Source organism: Oryctolagus cuniculus, chromosome 6 (assembly GCF_051225735.1).
Source record: "Oryctolagus cuniculus isolate XC-2025 breed Fujian yellow rabbit chromosome 6, ASM5122573v1, whole genome shotgun sequence".
NCBI lineage: Eukaryota > Metazoa > Chordata > Mammalia > Lagomorpha > Leporidae > Oryctolagus > Oryctolagus cuniculus.
The window spans coordinates 27,644,505-27,669,509 of NC_142872.1; the positions used below are offsets into that span (position 1 = coordinate 27,644,505).

Genomic DNA, 25,005 nt, shown 5'->3' on the forward strand with positions numbered 1-25,005 from the left:
GCACTGCTTTGAGCTTGCCACTTTCCTGGCCTAAATGTGTTAATTCAGCTTTCAAGACTGCCCTGGATGGCCCCAGCCTGCTCCCTCCACACAGCCAGCATTGTCGGCGAAGCTGAGTCATAATGGAACCCCTCTGTGCTCTGCTGCTTTCTCCCAGTGCTACCTCCCATGTCTTTCTCTTGGTGTGTTATGTTTCTTTTTATTCACTTACCCATTCAAGAAGCATTTATTTTGTGCCTGTGTGCCATGCCATTTTGTGCTAGAATAAGATGCATTCCTAAAGAACCTTATAAAAACAGATAAATGTTAAACCATGGGGTATGTTAGGGTAAGAATGATGCACGGGGGTTCATGGGCAGGGATACCTATGCTTGCTTTGCACAGAAAATGATAGGATTCCTGGAGAAATGGATGTTGAAGCTTAAAAGTACAAATGAGGGCCAGAATCCTGGCTCAGTGGGTTAAGTCACTGTTTGCAACACCAGCATTCCCCATCAGAGTGCCAGTTCAAGTCCTGACTGCTCTGCTTCTTTTTTTTTTTTAATTATTTATTTATTTATTTGAAAGACTGCATTACAGAGAGGCAGAGGGAGAGAGAGAGAGAGAGAGGCCCTCCATTCACTGGTCCACTCCCCAGATGGCCATGATGGCCAGAGCTTTGCTGACCCAAAGCCAGGAACCAGAAGCTTCTTGTGGGTCTCCCATGCGGGTAGAGAGGCCCAAGCACTTGGGCCATCTTCTACTGCTTTCCCAGGCCATAGCAGAGAGCTGGATCAGAAGTGGAGCAGCAGGGACTTGGACCATTGGCCAGGCAGAGGCTTTACCTGCTATGCCACAGTGCTGGCTCCTGGCTGCTCTGCTTCTGATCCAGCTTCCTGCTAATGTTCCTAGGAATGCAGTAAATAATGACCCAAGTACTCTCTGCTACAAACCAGATGGAGACCAGATGGAGTTCCTGGCTCTTGGCTTCAGTCTGTTCCAGCCCTGGCTATTGCAGGTATTTGGGGAGTGAACCAGCAGTTGGAAGATCTCTGTTTCTGTCTGTGTCTCTACCTTCCATATAAAATGAAAATAAGTAAAAAAAAAAAAAAATTAAAAGGATGAAATAGTCATTTGAGAACATACAGTGTGCAAGGAACTGGCCAAGTTGACCTGTTGACCCGAAGGAGACAAGTTTAAACTCATCAGGAGAGTGGGGTCTCAGGTAGGGAGCAAGAAAGAAAGACAATGACTGACATGATCCCTGCATCCTATGGTTCAAGGGCTGCCCCCTCCTCCCTGGCTCTCAGCTCTCTAAAAGATAACAGCCATTGAAGCAGCTTGGTTGCCAAGGGCAACCCCAGAATGCAGCCTCATTCTAAAGGCAGACACTGAAGCCCCCTACCAGGGGCCTTATGGTCTGGCTCCAATAGACTATGGGTAGCTGGCTCAACTCACCAGTCCTCTCTAGGCAGTGCTGAGGTACATCTGAGTGGAGGGTTTAGAAGATAGCCCTTGAAGCTACTAAGCAGGGGCCTGAGAAAAGAAAGGTGGCTTGAAAAACACTAGGTAGTGTTTGAATCCATGCTAATACTTGATATGAGGAACATAACCTTGATTTTCTGAGACACAGCCTAATTTATTTTCGGCCTCAGGCTTAGTAACGGCATTGACAACCTGCAGGTCTGAGGCACATGTGTGTAGGTTTGCAGTGCTAATGAGATTGTGGAAGTGGTGACTTGTTCACCATTTCTCGCCTCTGGAGGTTGTTCATCTCTAACTTTCTCCTCCTAAGCAAGGGCCAGTGACCTGGGAATATGGGTACTACTTAGGGGAGCAGGCAGAGCAGGCAGCCTCCTTTGAGAGAGCATCCCTCGTGCAACTGGCATGTAATTGGGTTTACCAAGGCTCCCTGCTTCTTTCTCTTGTTCCTGATGGTCTGCCTGCTTGAACTGCCTGATGCTCTTCTCACAATGAGGGAAGCCTGTGCTACGTAGTCAGAACACTTGGGTTTCATTTTCTGCTCTGTAATTTGAGTGGTGTTTTTAACATTCCTAAGCCTCAGTTTCCTTTCCCATGAAATGAAAACAGTGACACCTGCCCACTCAATCACAAAGTTATTGTTATAAATATGAAATGAGACCTCTTATGAGAAAGTGCTTCCTAAACTGTAAGCAGCATCAATAAGCCAATTATTCAATGATTGCTGTGCCAATTGCTGCCCTGTTTACATGATATCTTTTTAATCAAGGTATTATTTTTATTAAGATACTCTCTGTCCTTTAAGACTCAGCTCACAATTCACTTTTTCCTGAAAATTGCTTTGGGTGCTCTTCATTGTGTTGGTTCCTAGCTTCTCTGAACTAGTGTGCACCATCTAGGTTAACTTGCCATCATTTCACAAATTCAAGTTCTGTCTCCCCAGCTGCATTATAAGGTCCTTCAGGATAGGGACAAGGTATTCTGTTTCACTTGGCTTTCCCATAATAGTGAACATGTATTAGGTACTGATAGAAAATTTGATGTTGAAAATGGCCGCAAAGCTATTGCACAAATTTAGAATTCCCTATATTTTGCAAAGCAAGGGTGGAGATGTTTGTCTTTGCCATCAGAAAAGGACCCATCTTCCCCAGTTAGGAGGATAATCGTCGCCCTCACCAGGATGATTCCCATTACCTGGGCTGGGAGTTCTGATTGTAGGACCTGCATCTAGAAATGCTAACCATGGAGCCAGTGCTGGCATCCCATATGGGCACCAGTTTGAGCCCCAGTTACTCCATTTCTGATCCACCTCTCTGCTGTGGCCTGGGAAAGCAGTAGTAGATGGCCCAAGTCCTTGGGCCCCTGCACCCATGTGGGAGACCTATAAGAAGCCCCTGGCTCCTGGCTTCGGATCGACACAGCCCTGGCCGTTGAGGCCAGTCGGGGAGTGAACCAGTGGATGGAAGACCTCTCTCTCTCACTCTCTGCCTCTCCTCTCTCTGTGTAACTCTGACTTTCAAATAAATAAATAAAGATATATATATTTTAAAAATGTCAGACTGACTCTACTTAAAGACTGAAGGACATAGAGTTAGCTATCAGGAATGACTTCTCTCCCACCCCAGTGTGAATACTCAGGAGCAGGGATATATGGACATTAGACTTTAAGTAGAGAAACTTCCTGCTTCCTAATTCTCTCCAGCTCATCTTAAATCACTGCTCTCTGGCCTACCCAGCATGCCCCAAACACATAACCCTCTTGTCTCACCCTAGGACCTACCATGTCAAGTCTAGCTCAGAGCCTTTGTACCAACTGTGCCCACCGCCTGGAAGCTGCTGCTCTGACATCTTCACTTCCTGAAACCTTATCATTCAAGTTTTAGCCAACATTACAAGTTTCCTCTGTTCTCTCAAATTTAAAATAAATTCCTTAAGGACAAAAACAGACTATTCACATGTACTTGTTTTTGTATGAATGACTTTCTCTGGAAGAATGCACAATTAACATTTGGTGCTCACAGAGAAGGAAGTTGGATAGCTGGGAGGCAGAACCAGGAGAGAGACTTCTTTGCATAGTGTCTTCTATTTAAAATGTGTAGACTTATTAAGTATATTATCTTTTTTAAAAAATTCTTTAAAAAATACAAATTAAAGAAGAAAAAATAAAGTAGCCCCCTGCCAAGCATTCTTTCTTTGTTTTATTTGCAAATTTTATTTACAGAGCAGGTGGTGGGCCAATTTGGCCCACAGACGTTGGTTTGCTGATCAGTCCCTGCCCTGCTGTATCATATCATCTTATTTAAGATTCATCCTAGCTCTGATTATTGATTTGCTTATTTCTTGTTTTAATTTTTGTGTATTTTCATGCTATTTGAAAGATAGAGAAACAGAGATCTTTTATGTGCTGGTTTACTCCCCAAATGCTTGGAACAACCATGGCTGGGACAGTCTAACCCCAGGATCCCGGAGCTCAGTCTGAGTCTCCCATGTGGTTAGCACGGTCCCAGTTATTTGAGCCATCATCTGCTGCCTGCCAGAATATGCCTTAGCAAGATGCTGGGAGCCAAGACTTGAACCAGGCACGCCCACGAAGGATGCAGGTGTTCCAAGCAGCAACTTAGCCACTGTGGAAAACACCAGCCCCTGGGTTGCTCGTTTCTTATTTGCTTTCCCCTTAGAACTCAAGCTTCAGGAGAGCAGAGTGCTGTCTGTCTGTTTACTACCTTGTCCCTGCACCTGGTGTGGGTGGGTTCTGGCTTATGGAGACTCAGTAAACACTTGTTGAATGAGTGAGAATTTGAATGAATTGTTTGGGCTGCAGGGAGGAGTAGTCCTATTTGGAAGAAGATAAGGGGTAACCTTTTACTGGCAGCCCCTCTTGGAAGAGGACTCTTCAGTGTAGTCAGCCACAGGAAAGTCCAATCCATAGTTCTTGCCTCATGAAGGAGGTGCTCAGGCCTGCTTCCTTAAATCTAGTATGAAATTAAGTACCTGCCATGCTAGGACATGTTCAGAAGATAGGGAAACCAATGAGTTTGCCAACTGACAAGGAAAAAAATACAGCTTACACACACACACAAACACACACACACACACACACACAGGCCTTGGAGAGACTTCAGAACATGGGGAGGCTGCACGGTTGGTAAGCTGAGTTTTGCAGACTGTCAGTCTTGCCTGCTTGAGGTAGTGCAGAATGACTTCCCTGCCAGAGTGGCAGGGGTGGCAGCCAGGACCTGGAGAGGAGGTGGAGCTGGGGGAAGTGGGAGAAGGAAATTTGGCACATTCCAGTTTAGGCAGCATATCACTGAACAAACAGCCTGTATCACCATGTGCTTATTAATCTAAAAAATGGGTCTGAGTCAACACATTCTTTGCATGTCCGGGGCTGGGCATTTTGTAGTCATGTAACACATTGGCCAAGAAAGGGGAGTCCTGGAGGAGAAATGGCTCTAGATGAATCACCCATGGTATTGGACACTGCCTAACCAGGACTGGCAGTGAGCCTATCTCATAGTACTTGTACAAAACTAACTGAGTGTCCAGAGATCCAGGTTGCACTACCCTTTATCCCTCAGAAGGTCAACAGAGAGTCCAGCCCTGTGGCATAATGGATAAAGTTGCTGCCTGCAGTGCTGGCATCCCATATGGGCACCAGTTCAGTCCTGGACGCTCCACTTCCGATCCAGCTCTCTGCTGTGGCCTGGGATAGCAGTGGAAGATGACTCAAGTCTTTGGGCCCCTGCACCCACTTGAGAGACCCAGAAGAAGCTCCTGGCTCCTGGCTTCGGATCCGCACAGCTCTGGCCATTGTGGCCAATTGGGGAGTGAACCAGTAGATGGAAGACCTCACTCTCTCTCTCTCTGCCTCTCCTTCTCTCTGTATAACTCCAACTTTAAAATAAATAAATAAATCTTTAAAAAAAAAAAAGGTCAACAAGGGGCCAGCGTTGTGGCTTAGCAGTAAAGCTGTGGCTTGCAGTGATGGCATCCCATATGGGCACCGGGTTGAGCTGGCTGCTCCACGGAAAACAGTGGAAGATGGCCCAAGTCCTTGGGCCCCTGCACCCGTGTGGGAGACCCAGAAGAGGCTCCTGGCTCCTGGCTTCAGATTGGCCCAGCTCCGACTGTTGAAGGCATCTGGGGAGTGAATCAGTGGATGGAAGATTCTCCCTCTCTCTGCTTCTGCCTCTCTGTAACTCTGCCTTTCAAATAAATTAATTAATTTTAAAAAAGTCAATAGGCAGGTGCCTTCTCTGTCTTCTGCAACACTATCTTCACTGCCAGACACATTTCTCCCAGCCCTTCAGAGAAATCTGGGAGGGATTCCAGTGGCATGTCCTGGAGATGCAATAGAAAGGGCAAAGGTTCTAACTTATCTAGGCCTGTGCAAATCCTGGGTCTTTCATTTGCTGGCCCTGTAATCTTTATCAAGTCATGTAAAATCCATAATCTCCCAAGGGTTCTCAACTTTCTCTACAGTAAAACCTTATGGAATTATTTAAATTTTTAAAATTTGCATACAGCACAAGAATTAGGGGCAGGTGTTTAGCACAGACCCTAATGACCTGCATTCCACATCAGAGCACCTGGGTTCAAGTCCTGAGTCTCCTTCCAATTCCCAGTTCTTGCTAATGCACACCTTGGGACGCAGTAGGTAATGGCTCAAGTACCTGGATTCCTGCTACTCACATGAGAGATCCAGATTGAATTCTGAGCTTCTGGCTTCAGCCCTGTTCCAGCTCTGGCTGCTGTGGGTATTTGGAGAGTGAACCAGCAGATGGAAGATCTCTGTGTCTCTGGCTTTCGAGTAAATAAAAATAAATGAATAGGGAAGTAATTTAAAATATTGAAATACAAGAATGTGTTTAGATACCTAATAGAGAGGAGGATGTAGGAAGGGAGGGAGGCAGCATTCTTTCCCACTGGTGGCTATGAGACTGGCTACTCAGAGCTGAGCCCATGCTCTCATCTTGTGTCCCTCACCACAGAGAATGTCCTTTTCACTTTCCTGACTAGGATTAGCTTGGCAGCAGTGGGTCCTCTGGTATTCAGTACATCACCTGGCTTCTCTTGCTTGGTTCACCTGGAGCTTTGGGAGAGCTCTGAGAAGTCCTATCCTTTCTCTTTTCCTTCATGTAGCAGGGCCTTACCTTCAGAGAGGCTCCAGACCTACGTGCTATCAGTTGAGCCTGAAGAGAGTGAGGCCACAGTCTATGGGCTACTGCCCCTCTCTTCTGCCCTCTGACCAGGACTTGTGTCTGTTTTCCAGGGTGTGCTATTGGAGCCCTGAGGACAGGTATCTCTGGTTCCTGTGTGCTGAGACTGCTAAGCTGGTGTCAGGTAGGCTGCTGGCATTGCCACCATCAGGCCCTCTGCTTGAAGTGTGCCCTTCTCATATATCACGGTTTGCTCAGCCCAGGGGAGAGGAGGGCCTAGGCAGCATTGCTTTGGGCAGATTCACGCCACTGAGAAATGGGATTTCCTGCCTGACTGTTACTGTCAGGACTGTTACTGGCCGTGCTGCCAGTGATAGTCCTGCATGTGTGTGTGTGTATGTCTGTACAGGCGAGGGAGGGGCTGCACAACTCTGTGTGTTCATTCCATGCTCAGGGTCAGCTGGAGGGAGCTTCTAGGATTTGTTGGTAGCCTGATCTCCTGGAGGGGGAGCTGTAACTCAGCCCTGAGGTACCTAGCTGCACTACCCTCCCCCAACCCAGCAGCCTCTCACTGTCACAACAAGGAGCTTTGGCAGAAAGGGGGGGAGCGTGGGTGCCGCACAGAGAAAAACACCCTGAAGTTTCAGTAAAATGGCAGGAGAGATGCCAGCATGCAGAGAGCAGGAGCCTTCTGCTTCTCACAGCCTGCACTGCTAGGCCTGGGTGGAGACCATGATTTCCCTTCCTTCCTTCCTCCTTTCTTTTCTTCCCACCCACCCTGGGTGATATTCAGGAAAGGGAACCTTACGGTGAGGAGAAAGGGAACAGAGGCATGCTGTTTGGAAGGATCTATGGATTTTTTTTTTTTTTTTGTAACTGCCTGCTTTGGGCAAAGTAGGGTGTGTGTGTGTGTGTGTGTGCGCGCGCGCGCATGTGTGCACGTGCGCGCGAGAGACTGTGTACATGTGGTGTTGGTGTATGAGTACTTATGAATTGTCTGGGAGTGTGTGTGTTGAGGGGCAGTAAAGATGAAGGGCAAATAGAACACAAAGACACAAACACAGCGCTGTCAGGGAGCTGCTTAGATGATCCACACATGAATAATCCAACACCAATGGTGTTGTGCAGTGGGTTGGCCGTTACTTGCAATTTTGTGGCAGTAGAATAAAGATATGTAAAAAGAAAAACCTCAAAATTGACATTTTTCCCTCATGTTTTTGAAATTAGGGCATCTCACTTGGGCAGTGGCTTCTACTCAAAGTTCAAGCAACAGTTTTGTGATCATTTCACCTAATAAGGAGTTTATCTTAGCATTCTTTGCTTACAAAATGTTTGAGTTTGCAAACAAGATCCCACAGGGAATGTTCATCCCACTCCATAAAATGAATTAGTTTTCACTTCTTTTAAGATCTATTTGCATTCGAACAATATGATACTAATAAATCACTTTTTTATAACAATTCATTAAAGCGGCCGGCGCCGTGGCTCACTAGGCTAATCCTCTGCCTAGCGGCGCCGGCACACCGGGTTCTAGTCCCGGTTGGGGCGCCGGATTCTGTCCCGGTTGCCCCTCTTCCAGGCCAGCTCTCTGCTATGGCCAGGGAGTGCAGTGGAGGATGGCCCAGGTGCTTGGGCCCTGCACCCCATGGGAGACCAGGAAAAGCACCTGGCTCCTGGCTCCTGCCATCGGATCAGCGCGGTGCGCCGGCCGCAGCGCGCTGGCCGTGGCGGCCATTGGAGAGTGAACCAACGACAAAGGAAGACCTTTCTCTCTGTCTCTCTCTCTCACTGTCCACTCTGCCTGTCAAAAAATAAATAAATAAATAAAATAAAATAAAAACAATTCATTAAAGCAACTCCTAGAAGCAATAGTTTTAAAAAATAGTAAGACTGGCCGGCGCCGTGGCTCAATAGGCTAATCCTCCACCTTGCGGCGCCAGCACCCCGGGTTCTAGTCCCGGTCAGGGCGCCGGATTCTGTCCCGGTTGCCCCTCTTCCAGGCCAGCTCTCTGCTATGGCCAGGGAGTGCAGTGGAGGATGGCCCAGGTGCTTGGGCCCTGCACCCCATGGGAGACCAGGAAAAGCACCTGGCTCCTGGCTCCTGCCATCGGATCAGCGCGGTGCGCCGGCTGCAGCGGCGGCCATTGGAGGGTGAACCAACGGCAAAGGAAGACCTTTCTCTCTGTCTCTCTCTCTCACTGTCCACTCTGCCTGTCAAAAAAAAAAAAAATAGTAAGACTGTGTTTTTTTTTATTTGAACAGTAGAGTTATAGAGAGGCAGAGGCAGAGAGAGAGAGAGAGAGAGGGAGAAAGAGAAAGAGAAAGAGAGAGATGTTCTGTCCACTGGTTCACTCCCCAGATGTCCACAATGGCTAGGACTATGCCAAGCCAAAGCCAGGAGCTTTCTGCAGTCCTCCCACATTGGTAGCAGGGTCCCAAGCATCTAAGCCATCCTTGGCTGCCCTTGCCAGCCCATCAGCAGGGAACTGGATTGGCTGTGACTTGAAACTGTGCCTGTATGGGACACTGGCATTTGCATGGGGCAGGTTTTCCTGCTTTACCACAGTGCTGACCTCCATAATTTCTTTTTAAAAATTTGTTTTCTGACCGGCGCCACGGCTCACTAGGCTAATCCTCTGCCTTGCGGCGCCGGCACACCGGGTTCTAGTCCCGGTCAGGGCGCCGGATTCTGTCCCGGTTGCCCCTCTTCCAGGCCAGCTCTCTGCTGTGGCCAGGGAGTGCAGTGGAGGATGGCCCAAGTGCTTGGGCCCTGCACCCCATGGGAGACCAGGAGAAGCACCTGGCTCCTGCCATCGGATCAGCACGGTGCGCAGGCCGCGGCGGCCATTGGAGGGTGAACCAACCGCAAAAAGAAGACCTTTCTCTCCGTCTCTCTCACTGTCCACTCTGCCTGTCAAAAAAAAAATTGTTTTCTTTCCATTATTATTATTTAAGGCAAAGAAACAGAGACTGACAGAGAATGACATTGGTTCATTCAGGAAATTTCTACAATAGCTGGGGCTGGGGGAAGTTAAAGCCAGGAGCCCGGAACTCAATCAGAATCACCCATGTGTGTGGCAGGGACCCAGATACCATCACCTGCTGCCTCCGAGGGTGTGTTGTAGCAGGAAGCTGGAATCAGAAGCAGATCTGTGATTGGAACCCAGGCACGGTGATACGGAATGCAGACATTCCAAGTGGCCTATTAACTGCTACACCAGAGTCCACAACACCAGGTACTTGCTTAAATGCTTTATATGCATGTTCTCATTTGGTGCTCCCAAACATTTGTAGAGAAGTTAAGTAGCTTAATTAAGGTCATGTAGGTAATAATGTAGGTAAGAATTTGAATTCTGGTTTTGACTCCAAAGCCCCATGCCTTATTCCAGATGCGCAATGTGTCCCTTTATATTTTACTGACCAAGGATGTTAAACCATGTGGCAAGAGGAGCAACTACATGCACGCCTGTAGAAGCCTGTCCCCTCCCAAAATCTTAGCTCTTGGTCCAGCTCAAGTGTCAAGGCTAGTCCAACTCTGAGCATATAATTCCTGTTGTTGGGATGAGTGAAGATAAGTCCCGCTGTGTTTTGACTCAGTTCTCTCTGGGACAGCAGATTTTTGTACAGGTCATCTCTGGTCAAAGTATATGTGGTGGGATAGGGGTGATATTATGTAGCAGGTTTAGCTGCCACTCAGGACACCCACATCCTATATCGGAGTGCTGGTTTGAGTCTCAGCACCTCTGCTTCCAATCCAGCTCCCTTCCCAGAAGGCTGAATATAATGACACAAGTGCTTAGGCCCTTGCTACACTTATGGGAGACCCAGATAGAGTCTAGAATCCTGGCTTCATCCTGGCTTCATTCGGCCATTTGAGGAGTAAACTAGTAGACAGAGGCTCTCTTGTCTGTTTGTCTCTCTCATTCTTCTTTTCAAGGAGATGAAAAAAAAAGTGTACCTGGGATGTTGACATGAAGAAATCAGTGAATGCAAAGCCTATTATGAGGTATTTACAAATTATCTTCAAAAAGTTCATGAAAAAATGAATTTAAAGTTGTGAAGACTGATCCAGCTGAGAATGAGCTCAGAAGGTTCTAGGAAGAATGCACAACTTTGAGGAAGAGCAGTGATCCTGAATTCCCTCTGGAGGGAGTGAGGAGAGGAAGCAGAGGGAGGAAAGGAAGGTGATGGGTAGAGGTTGAGGAGGGGCTACATGGGGCTTGTCTAACTGGGAGGAAGCATACAACCAGATAAATTATGGAAAGTAGCTTTATTACTTTGACTTTTTGAAATAATAACTGGCTATGAAGGTAGGGGAGCAAGCAGCCTGGGAATAAATTAAATGGGAAAGGAAATTGAAGCCATCATTTTTGGCCTGCTGATGAACAGATGTCAGCAGGCCCCTAGCCTCTTGCTGTATTCAGTGCTTTTCTAGAGATAAATGGTAGAGCTCAAAGAGGTTCCAGCAGGGCCTGTGCTCAAATCTCGAAGGCCCTGGGATATTTTGGTCACAAGAAAAGAAAGAGGGTTGGAAGTTGGAGACGAGGCTTCTAGTCTCCGAGGATTTTTTTTTTTTTTACATGAGCTATTTCACTATTACCACTGATTTTAACTGCAAAACTGAAGGTAGGTAAGGTAAAAATTTATAAAAGAAAAGGTTATAAGATGTTGGAATCCCTTAGGGACAGATTTGTTGGGAGATCTAGAAGGCAAAATACCCTCACCAAGCCATTGAGAGGCCTGGCAGAGCAGTGTTCTTGAAGCAAATCCTGCCTTTAGGCCCTTCCTTAAGAGAAACCAGAGAGCAGGGGAGACAGGGTTCAGTAAGCAGCTAGCTGAAGGAGACAGGGAGGGAGGCTGGTGAGAGACCCAGCCTGGGAAAGCAGCCCCTGTGCTGAAATGAATGAGCAATTCTCTTTGAAGACTTACCCTGCAAAGGGAGATAGGCCGAGTGCACCCTGAAGACTAACATCCGAGTCACTGTTTTCTTTGTCTGTCCTCCACATGCTGCCAAAAAGAGTTATTTACCAACAGTTGGGGGAATCTGGCAAAGATGACAGCTTGATGGATTAGCCAAGGTCTGTGGCCCTCCTTTTTGGGGTACAGACCTAGCACAGAAAACAGTTTTGCCTGTGGGGTAGACCTTGCTGACTCAAAATCTATCAGCCTGAAAACCTGTCTCTAACAGACAAGATTGAGAGCCTGAGATAGAGAGAATTTCAGGGGTGTCATGAATACCAGGATCCCAGGATTTTGATGAGGCTTGGATTCTCCTGTTGGAAGTCTAGCCCATAAATAGTGCTGGAATGAATAAGGACTTATTGAATACCTTTTGGGGTTGTAAAGAGGATGCCCAAAAAAAAAAAAAAAAAAAAAAAAAAAAAAAAAAAAAGGAGCGGACACAGACTGCTCTTACTATAGAGGAAATTAATGTTTCTACTAATGAGGTTGGCCCCCTCTTCATGCCCCTTGCCCCAGTCATTGTTTCTCATGTGTGGCCATTCACATCTATTTCCTCCCTCTTGTCCTCTCATCTTCCTTCTCTGACTCCTTCCCACTGCTTTTGGTGTCATTCCTCTCCAAAAAATTTTTTGTATTGTTTTGCTTTAAGATTTTGTTTATCTGAAAGGCGAAGTTACAGGGGGTGAGGGGGAGAGAGACAGAGAGATTTTTCCATCCACTGGTTCATTCCCCAAATGGCCACAAAGACCAGGGCTGGGCCAAGCCAAAGCCAAAGACCTGGCCATCCATGTTACCCATCCATGCCATCCAGGTTACCCACATGGGTGGCAGGGACTCAAGTACTTGGACCACCCTCCACTGCTTTCCTAGGCACATTAGCAGGGAGTTCTATTGGAAGTAGATCAGCCAGGACCTGAATTTGTGATCATAGGGGATGCCAGCATTGCAGACAATGACTTAACCTGCTTCACCGCAATGCCTACCCCCTCTCCAGAATTCTTTGTTCAGTCTTCTGCATGGTCTTTCCTAACCTCTGATTACTTTTTCTCTTGATTTTTACAAGTCCTTTCCTGTTTTGGGGTAATGATAACCTAGCAGCACTATGGACTCCGGATTGCTATAAGGCTCCTGGGAAAGCTGAAATTCCATGATCCTGCACTTGATTCCCCATAATTTAGAAACTGCTCAGTTCTGCTGAGGATTCTATGATTGAGTCCAGGAGATACACTGATAGTAGGTAGAGAAACAGGGGGAAAAGTATCCAAGTCTATCATATGCATGGATTCATCATATGAAGGAAAAGTACCCAGTGAGACCTAGAAGCTTATATACCTTCTTCATAGGGAAGAGGTGAGAGAGGACATAGCCAGTTTTGGGGGCTCAGTGATCTGGGAGATAGACAAATGGGCCCTTTAGAAAAATAGATGATAGCCTCTCACCAATCTCATCTGGGTGTGTTGTGGCCCTCCAGTCTCCTTTCCTGTGATCTGAGTTTAGTGTAACTTGGTTGAAGAAATTCCCAGGCAGGGAATTCATGACAATTAAGTTCCTTATAGAGGATCTGTCTTTGGGCAGAAAAGGGAAGTTCAGAGAAAGCCGATCCCTGCATTTGCCCCTTCCCAGGTATCCTCTGTTTGAAGTTCAGAGCACCAAAGAAGTATATTGGGGGGTAAGGGGTGGGGCGCGAGGGTGTAGAGAGTGCTACGGTTTAAATATGGTTTGTTAATATCAAAACTCGTGTTGAGGCCACAGTGTTAAGAGGTGTTGGGGCCTTTAAGAGGTGATTAGGTCAGTAAGAGGGATTAGTGCTTTTCCTGAGGGAGTGAGTTGTGTTTACCTTTACTGGTGAGAGTAGATTATTATGCCAGAAGGCCCTCCCATGCACTCACTCAGCTCCTTCTGTGCTGGCCATTTCCTTTCTGCTTCTCTGTCTTGAGGTGAACAGCCTACAACCTTTACCAGAAGCCGAGCAAATGCCAGTGTTGTGCTCTCGTACCTCCAGAACCGTAAGGTAACTAAACCCCTTTTCTTTATAAATCACTCAGCCTTGGGCATTTTGTTATAGCAATAGAAAATGGAATAAGACAGGTGGCATTTCCTCCCCTTCCTCAGAACTAATGTCTCAGAAGGCAGGTGGAGTCTGGATGAGAGGAGTGTTAGCCATGCCCAAGTTATATTAATGCATGAGTCAGGAAGCACATCCTGCCCCACTTTTTTTTTTAGTATAATGGCTAAAAGATATATAAGAAATTAATGTGGAGTTGATGGAGAGTGACTCATTAAAATTATAATAATAATTAGGAGCAAGCAGAGAAAGACCGTAGAAAGAGGATGGTTCATATGTGAGATCTTACGTTTTCCCACATTTTATATTTGGAGAGTGTGTAGGAGTGATCAACACAGTCACACTCTACTCATCTTCAGCTACAACTTCAGTTTCAACAAAAAACTTATTTTGAAGTCCTCACCCCAGACTCTTTCCTTGTAGTGAGCACTAAGGCTCCTGTAGGTATTCTTGGCAGCAGTGGCTCCAGGGTGGAGGTAAATGGGTTTGTGTAAATGACTTTTTAAAAAGTTATTTATTTTCGTTTTACTTAGATAGGCAGAGACAGAGATCTATCTATGGTTGATTTCCTAAATTGATCACAACAGGCAGGGCTGTCACTCAATCAGGGACTTCCAAGTGGGTGGCAGGGACCCAAGTACAATTATCTGTTGTCTCTGAGGGTACACATTAGAGGCAAGGTGGATTGGAAGCAGAGGATCCAGTACTTGAATCAGGCACTCCAATATGGGATGCAGGTATCCCAAGTGGTGACTTAACTGCTGAACCAAATATCTGCCCCCTGGCTTTTTTTTTTTTTTTTTGTGTGTGTGTGTGTGTGTGTGTGTGTGTGTGTGAACCAGAGGGAAAAAGATGGGGCAGAAATAAAGAGACAGAAAGATCAGGAGAGCTTCCATCAAGTGATTCACTCAGATGCCTGCAATGGTCAGATCTGGCCAGGGCTAAAGCCAGGAGCTGGGAATCCATTCCAGGACTTCTATGTGGGTGGCAGGAAAACAATGCTTGAGCCATGACCACTGCCTCCCAGGGTTTTCAGAAGCAGTTAGCTGGTGGCAGGAGCTGGAGAAAGGCATGGAAGCCAGGTACTTTGGTATGGCATTTGGTCATCTAACCCACTAAGCCACACACTCATCCCAGTATAAGTGACTCTTTAGGTAAAAAGATACCTGAATTTTCCTTGTCCAGCTTCAGTGATGCCTAAGGCATTAAAAAGTAACAAGGGCTGCTGTGGGGCTTTGGTCAGGGAGTAGAGTTGTTTCAGATTGCTTTTTATTCCCTACAGGTAGGAACCTAAAAATAAAATTACTTTATTCCACATTGCCTCTAACTCTAGACTGCCCAGAAAGAAAGGGATTTGATTGGTTCATTGTCCTCCCCACCCCACCCCCACCCTGCCCTTTTCAGTTACAATGCCAAACATTGAAGATGTAAGAATGGAAAGTCAATGTACCTGTCCTTCATGAGCCACAGTCTTATAAAGGAGACAGGTAGAAATCACTATGCAAGTTGGTAATTGCTCTTGTACTGGTATTATGTGATTTCAGAGGAGAGGAGAGCACAACTAACATTAAGGAGAGAGAGAAGCTAGATCCTAAGGAGTTCGGAGTCAGCTAGTCCAAAAGGAAAAGCAGATTCCAGGCAGAGAGAATAGAAGATACAAAGGCACAAAGGAGTCAAGTGCTTGGGGGAATGGGCAGCTACTGTGAGTAGAAGTGAGGAACTTCCTGCAGAAGGATCTGAAGGATCCAGACAGGGGCTGGAGAACGAGTGTAAAGGCATTGGGTGGTGTGTTCTGCTAAGAAGCTTGGACTTGACTGCATAGGCAGTGAGGAAATGCTGAAGATTATTGAACAAGAGAGTAGGATAATCAGAGATTTGCATTATAATAAAGAGGTCATAGAGTAGAATTTAGTGTAGATAATTTGTTCCAAGGTCCCAAGTACAGCAGGGCTTGACATCTGTTCCCTATCCCGTTCCTCAAATGGGGAATTCCTTCCTTCCTCTCTTCTTGTCCTTCCTCCTTCCATGAACATGTGGTGAGTATTAACCATAAGCCTGGCTCTGAGTTAGGTCCTGGGAATACCCAAATGGGTAAGTACCATTCCCTGCCTGGAGGAGCTCACAAGCTGTTGTTGTTCTTCCTAAACTCTGGTCCATTGTACCATCATGCTGAAATGAGAAAAGGCAACGACAGTGCAGTGCAGTGAGTCTTTAAATGAAGCTAAGTATATTCAATGTAGAACCCTTCTTCATTAGCTTGAAGTTATTATGTATATTTTTTTCTTTGAAAGAAACTGGTGGTAGATAGTAGTTGTCTTTGGTTTTTTTTTAACTTGCTTATTTATTTCCTTACTTGGCAAAGTGAACTTTAAGCAATCCTTTGTCACATTCCAGAAAGAATGTGTGTGTGTGTGTGTGTGTGTGTGTTGGGGAGCGTTACTGGTTAAAGATTCATTTCCTCTTCCAAGGGTGGAATTTTTTTAAAGATTTATTTATTTATTTGAAAGTCAGAGTTACACACAGAGAGAGAATGAAAGGCAAAGAGATAGAGGTCTTCCATTTGCTGGTTCACTCCCCAATTGGCCGCAATGGCCGGAGCTGTGCCGATCTGAAGCCAGGAACCTTCCAGGTCTCCCACATGGGTGCAGGAGCCCAAGGACTTGGACCATCTTCCACTGCTTTCCCAGGCCATAGCAGAGAGCTGAATCAGAAGTGGAGCAGCTGGGACTTGAACCAGCGCCCACATGGGATGGTGACACTGCAGGTGGTGGCTTTACCCACTATGCCACAGTGCCAGCCCTCCAAGGGTGGGATTAAGAGCCAGTCTTTCCCATCTATGTCAGGGCACATGTGTTTACTGGACATGACTGAAAGAAAAGCAGGCTCTCATGCCATTTCCCACCCTACCTAAACTCAGAAGTGGGGGAAAGGGAAAAGTCAGGAGATCAGGATTTGACAGTGTCCCTTCTAGACAAGGGTTGTTGTTCCTGACAACACAGAGGAGATGACTGATACTATAGCAGTCCACAACGTGGGGGACCTGGGTTCATCTCCCTTGGGGCAGTGGCAGCAAGTCCACAGAAGGCTTCAGCAGGCTGAACAGGAAAAGTTGGTAAAAAAAAGAACAGGCTGAGCTCTCCAACTCCACTCCCAGAGAAAAGAGCCTCTGGCTGTGTCTTTTATGGGATTATTGAATATGGTCACCAATTTTTATTGAAATTAGCTAGGCATTCATGTTTTTCATGACCCAGGCACAAATAACCCACCCACCAATCCTTTAAAATTATCTCCCTTACCCAGTCACATGTTTGCTCTCAGCATAGCATCAATAACAAGGCTACATCATCCTGCTTATAACTTAAGGTTGAAACGAGTTTAGGAGTCAGTCTGAGGACCAGAGGGAGAAAGTGTTATTATGAGCTGGTAATTTGTTTAGAGACTAGGATGCAAATGAAATCCAGAGGTTGAGGAACCAGTAGTTTTATGAGAGTTAAATATGTAAGCAGTTATCTTAGTACAGATTACTAAATGCAGGTATAGAGGCACAAAGAACCACAGTATAAGTGGAGAAGGGTGTGTTCAGTATGAGTGGAGATGTAGAGCAACTGTCGAAGTGCCTGAAAGGACTTGCAAGGGAGATTGGAGCCTAACTACAAAGGGGCAGACTCAGAGGAGATTCTTCAGAAGCAGAGCTGAGGGGAGAGCTGCTGGCATATGGACTAGGTAGGGATGCTGGGAAAGGTTTTCCCAAAGAGCTGTCACCTGAGATGGAGTCTCTCCTCACTGTCTGCTTTAAGGTTCTCTTGCCTGTTTTCTTTCCCCCTGCCCCACATTTCCAGTGTGTGCCAGAACATCATCACAGGCTGCTGCTCTAATTACTTCATTCCATTTTAATTCTGCTGAGTTAGGAGCCTGTGAACTCAAGAGGAAATTCATGCAAAATACTCAACAAATTGGATGTGCTGGCATTTTAGAAAAAGGCCTGACCCTATCTGCCCTCTTCATTCTCCCTTCCTCTAGCTCTGCCTCTATCCAGTGACAGCTTGAAAAATCCTGGGGCCAAAGTGCTTGGGAAGAGGGTTGGCATTGATGGATATGATTGGTTGGACTGAATCATGTGAGCTATTTCTATTGGAAGGTGAGAAGGATAACATGGTGGCTCTTGCATGGGGGCTTCTATGAGGCTCTTTTGGGAACTAATAATGTCTTTCTCTAGAGCTCTGAAATACTGTGTTAGTAAGTTGTAGTGTTTCCTCATCCCTTGAGATACTTCAAATTAGGGAAGATTCCTAAAAGTAAGCTATTTGTTCACAGAGGCAAGAGGATGGCAGTTCTTAAATCAGCAGTTCTCAAACTCTTTGGTCTCAGGATTCCTTTCTACTGCAAGACCTTTTGTTATGTGGTTAAATCTATCAATGGTTACTGTATTAAAATTGAAAACTAAGAAGTTAAAAGAATATTTACCAATCTATTTTAAATGACAATAATAAACCATTGTAAATAACACATTTTGGTGAAAAAAGCTATATTTTACTCAAATATATTGATAAGGTTGTCATGTTTTAAACACTTATAACTTGGCCGGCGCTGTGGCTCAATAGGCTAATCCTCCGCCTTGTGGTGCTGGCACACTGGGTTCTAGTCCCGGTTGGGGCGCCAGATTCTGTCCCGGTTGCCCCTCTTCCAGGCCAGCTCTCTGCTGTGGCCAGGGAGTGCAGTGGAGGATGGCCCAAGTCCTTGGGGCCTGCACCCTATGGGAGACCAGGGTAAGTACCTGGCTCCTGCCATCGGATCGGCGCAGTGCGCCGGCCGCAGCACGCCGGCCGCGGCGGCCATTGGAGGGTGAACCAACGGCAAAGGAAGACCTTTCTCTCTGTCTCTCTCTCTCTCACTGTCCACTCTGCCTGTCAAAAAAACAAACAAACAAAAAAAACACTTATAACTCTACTCAATATCTAGCTTAATAGAAAATGTCTAGATTTTCATATCTGTTTTTGCTTTCAATCACTTTCAATATGTTGCTTTAGTTGAAGTATAGGAAGGAAATCGACTTCACAGAATTGGAAAAGTGAGGAATATTTTGGTTTTCAAAAAATTTTGGGTTTTTTCTTTAGTATTACCCCAAAACTCAACACATCATAGTTTATTTTTTTTATTTTATTTTTTTGACAGGCAGAGTGGACAGTGAGAGAGAGAGACAGAGAGAAAGGTCTTCCTTTGCCGTTGGTTCACCCTCCAATGGCCACCGCGGCTGGTGCACTGCGGCCGGCGCACTGCGCTTTTCCGAAGGCAGGAGCCAGGTGCTTCTCCTGGCCTCCCATGGGGTGCAGGGCCCAAGGACTTTGGGCCATCCTCCATTGCACTCCCTGGCCACAGCAGAGAGCTGGCCTGGAAGAGGGGCAACCGGGACAGAATCCGGCGCCCCGACCGGGACTAGAACCCGGTGTGCCGGCGCTACAAGGCGGAGGATTAGCCTAGTGAGCCGCGGTGACGGCAGTAGTTTCTTAAAGGTAGTTGCAATGTAGAATGGGAGACCTTACCTATCACTTTGTATTCTATGTCATTAAAATCCATTGGTTTATCTTGAACTTCAGAGAGATTTTGTAATACCATGTATTGGTCATTTGTAAGATACTGATCCACTGAATGATATAGAGCTCCCAAATGTTGATATATTTTGTTATACAATGTTTAAAAATCACATTCGTTATATTACCATCAATCTCGTCAGGGAAATCTTCAAGTATTGGGAAACTTTCAAGTTCATGGTGGTAGGCACAAGTGTTGCAAATTCTAATTTTTCACTTGAAAGCTTGAATTTTATCATTGGCAACAAATGCCATCAGTTGTTTTCCTTGAAGTGACAGGCTCACTTTGTTCATTTGTGAGAAACTATCTGCCAAGCACTCAAATCTGAATAATCATAGTTTGTCTCTCATTCTTTCAAGTAAAAATGATGGTTCATGAAAAAAAGAGGCTAGTTCGGCTTGAAACTCAAACAATTACAGAAATGCCTTCCTGGAGGATATAGCAGAATTATTCTGTGAGTACTTCCTGTTTTGCCTGACAGAATGCTGAAAAGATATACTCAAGGTTGAGCTTTAGTAGAAATTAATCATTTTTACCATATTACCAAGAGTGTACCTAAGTGCACGTGGAATCTTTTAAGTGCACGTGCATGGCAGTGAAGAGTCCAGTGACTACTAGCAGCACAGTTTAGCATCACTGCTTTGGTGTGGTACAAGCTGTTTGACCCACAATTGCTTGTACACCATCAGTGCAAGTGTCACCACAATAAAAAAGGTGAATAATACCGTTTAGTATTATGAAAATAGTTTTTTAAAGATGTATTTATTTGAGAGGCAGCGCTATAGACAGAGAGAGGGAAAGACACCGAGAGGTCTTGCAGATTCACTCCCCAAATGGCTGCAACAGCCAGAGCTGGGCTGATTTGGAGCCAAGAACCAGGAGCTTCTTCTGGATCTCCCACATGGTTGCAGGTGCCCAAGAACTTGGGCCGTCTTCTACTGCTTTCCCAAGCTATTAGCAGGGAGTTGGATTGGAAGTAGAGCAGCTGGGACTCAAACTGGTGCCCATATGAGATGCCAGTGCTGCAGGCAACAGCTTAACCTACTACAGCTGCTATGCCACATTGCTGACCTCTATGGAAATAACTTTAACCTCAACCATGAAAGAGCCTCAGGGATCACCCAGGCTTCCCTGGACTACATCTCCTGAACCACTGCCCTAAATGGCATGTCTGAGTTCCTCAGGGTTTGGCCCCAGGCTTTCTTTTCTTCTCGTTCTCTACTGTCCCGTCAAATGAATTCATATACTGCTTTTGAACTGCCTCTGAGCACATGACCTACACAATTATCATCTCCACCCTTGACCTCTCCCTGGATCTCCAGCCCATGTATCCAGCTGCCAGCTCAATTTTGGTACATGGACGTCTAAAAGGCAGCGTGTCCCAAGGCATTGTTTGAGGTCTTTGCTCAGTTATACAAGCCACAATTTTTGTCCTCATTACATTCCTCCTCACCCCATATGCAATCATCAAATCTTATAAATGTCACCTCCTAAATCTTTCTTTTAAAGATTTATTTATATTTGAAAGGCAGAGTTACAGAAAGCCTGAGAAAGAGAGAGAGAGAGAGAGAGAGGTCTTCCATCCACCGTTCACTCCCCAAATGGCTGCCACAGCCTAAGCTGGGCCAAGCCAAAGCCAGGAGCCAAGAACTTATTCTGGGTCTCCCAAGGGGGTGCAGGGGCCAAGGACCTGGGCCATCTTCCACTGCTTTCCCAGGGCACAGCAGAGAGCCAGATCGGAAGTGGAGCAGCCCGGACTCAAACCGCTGCCCAGCACTGCAGGCGGTGGCTTTACCCAATATGCCACAGCACCAGCCCCTCCTCAATCTCTTTAATCTATAATGTCTCTCTATATCTACTACCACTACTACCCCTAAAGCCAGATACCATTATCTCTTACTGAATTACCATAACAGCACCTCTTTAATCTGTCTTTCCTTTTTTTTTTTTTTTTTTTTAAGGTGAATAGAAGGGAAGCTGGTGCTGTGTGGCATAGATGGTTAAGCCTCTGCCTGTGGTGCCAGCATCCGATATGGCACCTGTTAGAGTCCCAGCTGCTTAATTTCTGATCCAGCTCTCTGCTAAGGCATATGGGAAAGCAGTGGAAGATGGCTCAAGTCCTTGGGCCCCTGCACTCATGTGGAAAACCTTAGAGAAGCTTCTGTCTCCTGGCTTCTGACCAACCCAAGTCTGGCCGTTGCAACCATTAGGTGAGTGAACCAGCATTTGTTAGATCTCTCTCCTTCTCTCTCTGTGTTTCTGCCTTTCAAATAAATAAAGCTTAAAAAAAGGTGAACAGAAGAACAGTATTTATTTAAAGGCAAAGTGATAGTACAGACACAGATGTGAATGCAGGCAGCCTCCAGAGGGAATTGCTCAGTGTATTTGTCCTGTAGCCAGAGTAATCTTTCACAACACAAATATAATCATGCCAAAACCTTTTTAAAAACCTTCCATGGGGTGGGCATTTGGCACAGCAATTAAGATACTTCTTGTGGGGCTGGTGCTGTGACGTAGTGGGCTAAGCCTCCTCCTATGGTGCCGGCATCCCATATGGGATCCAATTTGAGTCGCGGCTGCTATTCTTCCAACCTACCTCTCTGCTATGGACTGGGAAGGCAATAGGAGGTGGCCCAAGTGTTTTGACCCTGTACCCACGTGGGAGACCCGAGAGAAGCTCATGGTTTCTGGCTTCTGATCAGCAAAGCTCTGGCCATTGAGGCCATTTGAAGAGTGAACCAGTGGATAGAAGACCTCTCTTTCTGTCTCTCCCTCTCTCTATCTGTAACTCTAGCTCTCAAGTCAATGAATAAATATCTAAAAAACTTTAGGGGCCAGCGCCAGGGCTCACTTGGTTGGTCCTCTGCCTGCGGCACTGGTATCCCATGTGGGCACCGGGTTCTGGTCCCAGTTGCTCCTCTTCCGGTCCAGCTCTCTGCTGTGGCCCGGGAGGGCAGTGGAGGATGATGGCCCAAGTACATCAAATTAGTTACAATGATGGATTAAGGCCATCAATATGCAAACATTCTCAACTATTAAAAAAATAAAAATAAAAAATTTTTTAAAAAGATACTTTTCGTAATAACTGTATCCCTATCAGAGTACCTGGTTCATGCCTTGGTTCTTCCTTTAATCCAACTTCCTGCTAATGTGCACCCTGGGAGGCAGCAGATGATGGTTAGGTTACAGTTACTCATGTGGAAGACCAAGATGAGGTTCTGGACTCCTGGCTTCAGCCTGAACCAGCCCAGGTTGTTGCAGACATTTAGGGAGTAAAATAGTGAATGGAAGAGCTCTTTCAGCCTCTTCCTCTCTGTCTTTGAAATAAAATTTAAAAAATAAATAAAATGAAATTAAAACCCTTCAACAATCTCCCCTTACTCTCAAGATGAAGATCAAAATTTTAACGTGATCTAGTCCTGCAATCTGGGCTAGATTTTTTTTTTTTGAGTTTTATTTGCTTATTGTTTAAACATTTATTTTATTTGAAAGGCAGAGTTTATAGAGAAAGAAGGAGACAGAGAGAGAGAGATCTTCATCTGCTGATTCACTCCCCAGGTGGCTGCAATATCCAGGGCTGGGCCAGCTGAACCCAGGTGTTAGGAGCTGCAGGGGCCTAAGTACTTAGGCCATCTTTTGCTGCTTTTTCACATGCATTTAGCAGGAATTGTTTTGCAAGTGGAGCAACCAGGACACGAACTGGTGCCCATAAGGGATGCTGGCATAACAGACAATGGTTTAACCACAGTGCCGGCCCCTCTGGGTCAGAATCTTTGGTATATGTTCTCATAGAATCATGCACCTTTCCTTCTTAACATTCTTCTTACAGTCTGTTCATTAATAGGATTGTTCGATTTATGTCTCTTCCTGATAAGGTTGTAAGTTTCGTGAGAGAAAGATAGGCACTTAGTAGACATTTGTAAAATATTTGCCATGTCAGTGGTTAAATGAGGTCTAAGACAGCCACTCTGAGCATGGATTAGGCACAGAAAAATCAGTCTTCTCTCCAGTGCCCTCGAGTTGGGGGAAGACCTATTTTTATTTTTATTGTCTTGTGGCATTTCAAAGAAAAACGCTCCCTTGTCCCAGGCATTCCATCAAAGTGTCCTCCTAAGCGTGAGGGCACATTTATCTTCCTTTTGACATAGGAGCCCTCTTTGCTGCTGATCACTTGTCCTGCCAGGAGCTCTTAAAGAGCGTTAGCTAGCAATCTTGGCCCTCAGGTTTATGAGAGAGGAGATTCCATCTTTCTGTCTTCCAGGTACTTGACCAGGAGGCCCTTTGAGCAGCAGAGATCAAAATAGAGTCAGTCCTCCCTGCTGTCTGCATATTCCACCACATCTACATATTCAACCAACCATGGATTGAGAAAACTCTCTTAAAAAACTGTCTGTTCCGAACATGTATAGAATTTTTTCTTTTCTTTTTTAAAAGATATATGTATGAAAGGCAGAGTTACAGAGAGAAAGACTGAGACACACACACACATACAAACACAGAGAGAGAGAGAGAGAGAGAGAGAGAGAGATCTTCCATCCACATGTTCACTACCCAAATGGTCGCAAAAGCCAGGGCTGAGTAAGGCTGAAGCCAAGAACTTGGAAGTCCATCTGGGTCTCACAAGTGAGTGGCAGGGACTCAAGCACTTGGCCATCATTCACTGTTTTCCCAGTCACTTTGGCAGGGAGCTGGAGCAGAAGTGGAGCACCCAGGACTTAAATTGGCACTCACATGGAATGCCATCATTGTAGGTGATGACCTAACCCACTGCACCACGACGCCAGCCCCAGACTTTTTTTTTATGTTTCCCTAAATAATGCAGCATAACATCTGTTTACATAACATTTACATTATATTAGATGTTATAAATAATCTAGAAAGTATTTAAATTATATGGGAGATGGGGGGCCGGCACTATGGTGTAGTGGGTAAAGCTGCAGCCTGCAGTGCCGGCATCCCATATGGGCACCAGTTCTAGTCCTGGCTGCTCCTCTTCCGATCCAGCCCTCTGCTATGGCCTGGGAAAGCAGTAGAAAATGGCCCAACTCCTTGGGCTCCTGCACCTGTGTGGAAGACCCAGAAGAAGCTCCTGACTCCTGGCTTCGGATCGGCGCAGCTCTGGCAGTTGCGGCCAATTTGGAGTGAACCAGCAGATGGAAGACCTCTCTCTTCCTCTCCTCTCTCTGCAAAAGTCAGAGTTCTGACTTTCAAATAAATAAATAAATATTTTAAAAAATATTATATAGGAAAGGGGGCTGGCATTGTGTCGCAGCAGGTTAAGCCACTGCTTACAGCACTGGCATCTAATAATGGAGTGCCAGTTTGATTACCAGCTGTTCTGCTTCTGATCCAGCTTTCTGCTAGTGTTCCTGGGAAGGCAGCAGAAGACTGCCTAGTGCTTGTGTCTCTGCCATCTGTGAGGGAGACCCAGATGGAGTTCCTGACTCCTGGCTTCAGCCTGGCCAACCGCCATCTGTTGCGACCATTTGAGGAGTGAATTAGTAGGTGAAAGATTCTCTCTCTCTCTCTCTCTCTCTGCCTTTCCAATAAATCAATTTATTTTTTTATTTATCTCATATGAACCAGTGCTCATATGGGATGTTGGCATTGCAGGCAGTGGCTTAATCTGCTGCATCACCATGCTGACCCCCAAATAAATATTTTTAGAGGCAAAAATTAAATTATTCAGGAGAATATGTGCAGGTTATATGCAAATACCATACTACTTTGTATAAGGGATTTGAGCTTCTTTGGGTTTTATTATCTTCA

General features: G+C 45.8%; 1 long non-coding RNA gene across 2 annotated transcripts in view; it reads left to right on the top strand.

Annotated features, from left to right (window-relative positions):
• Window positions 1-9,856, top strand: part of LOC149126068 (uncharacterized) — a 69,532-nt gene extending 59,676 nt beyond the window's left edge. The window contains exons 2-3 of one of the 2 annotated variants that reach the window (XR_016236169.1): window positions 6,734-6,804; window positions 9,702-9,856. This is a non-coding gene — a long non-coding RNA (uncharacterized LOC149126068). The remainder of the gene's footprint in view (window positions 1-6,733; window positions 6,805-9,701) is intronic. The other variant, XR_016236168.1, reaches the window with a different exon arrangement.
• The last annotated feature ends 15,149 nt before the right edge of the window (window positions 9,857-25,005 follow it).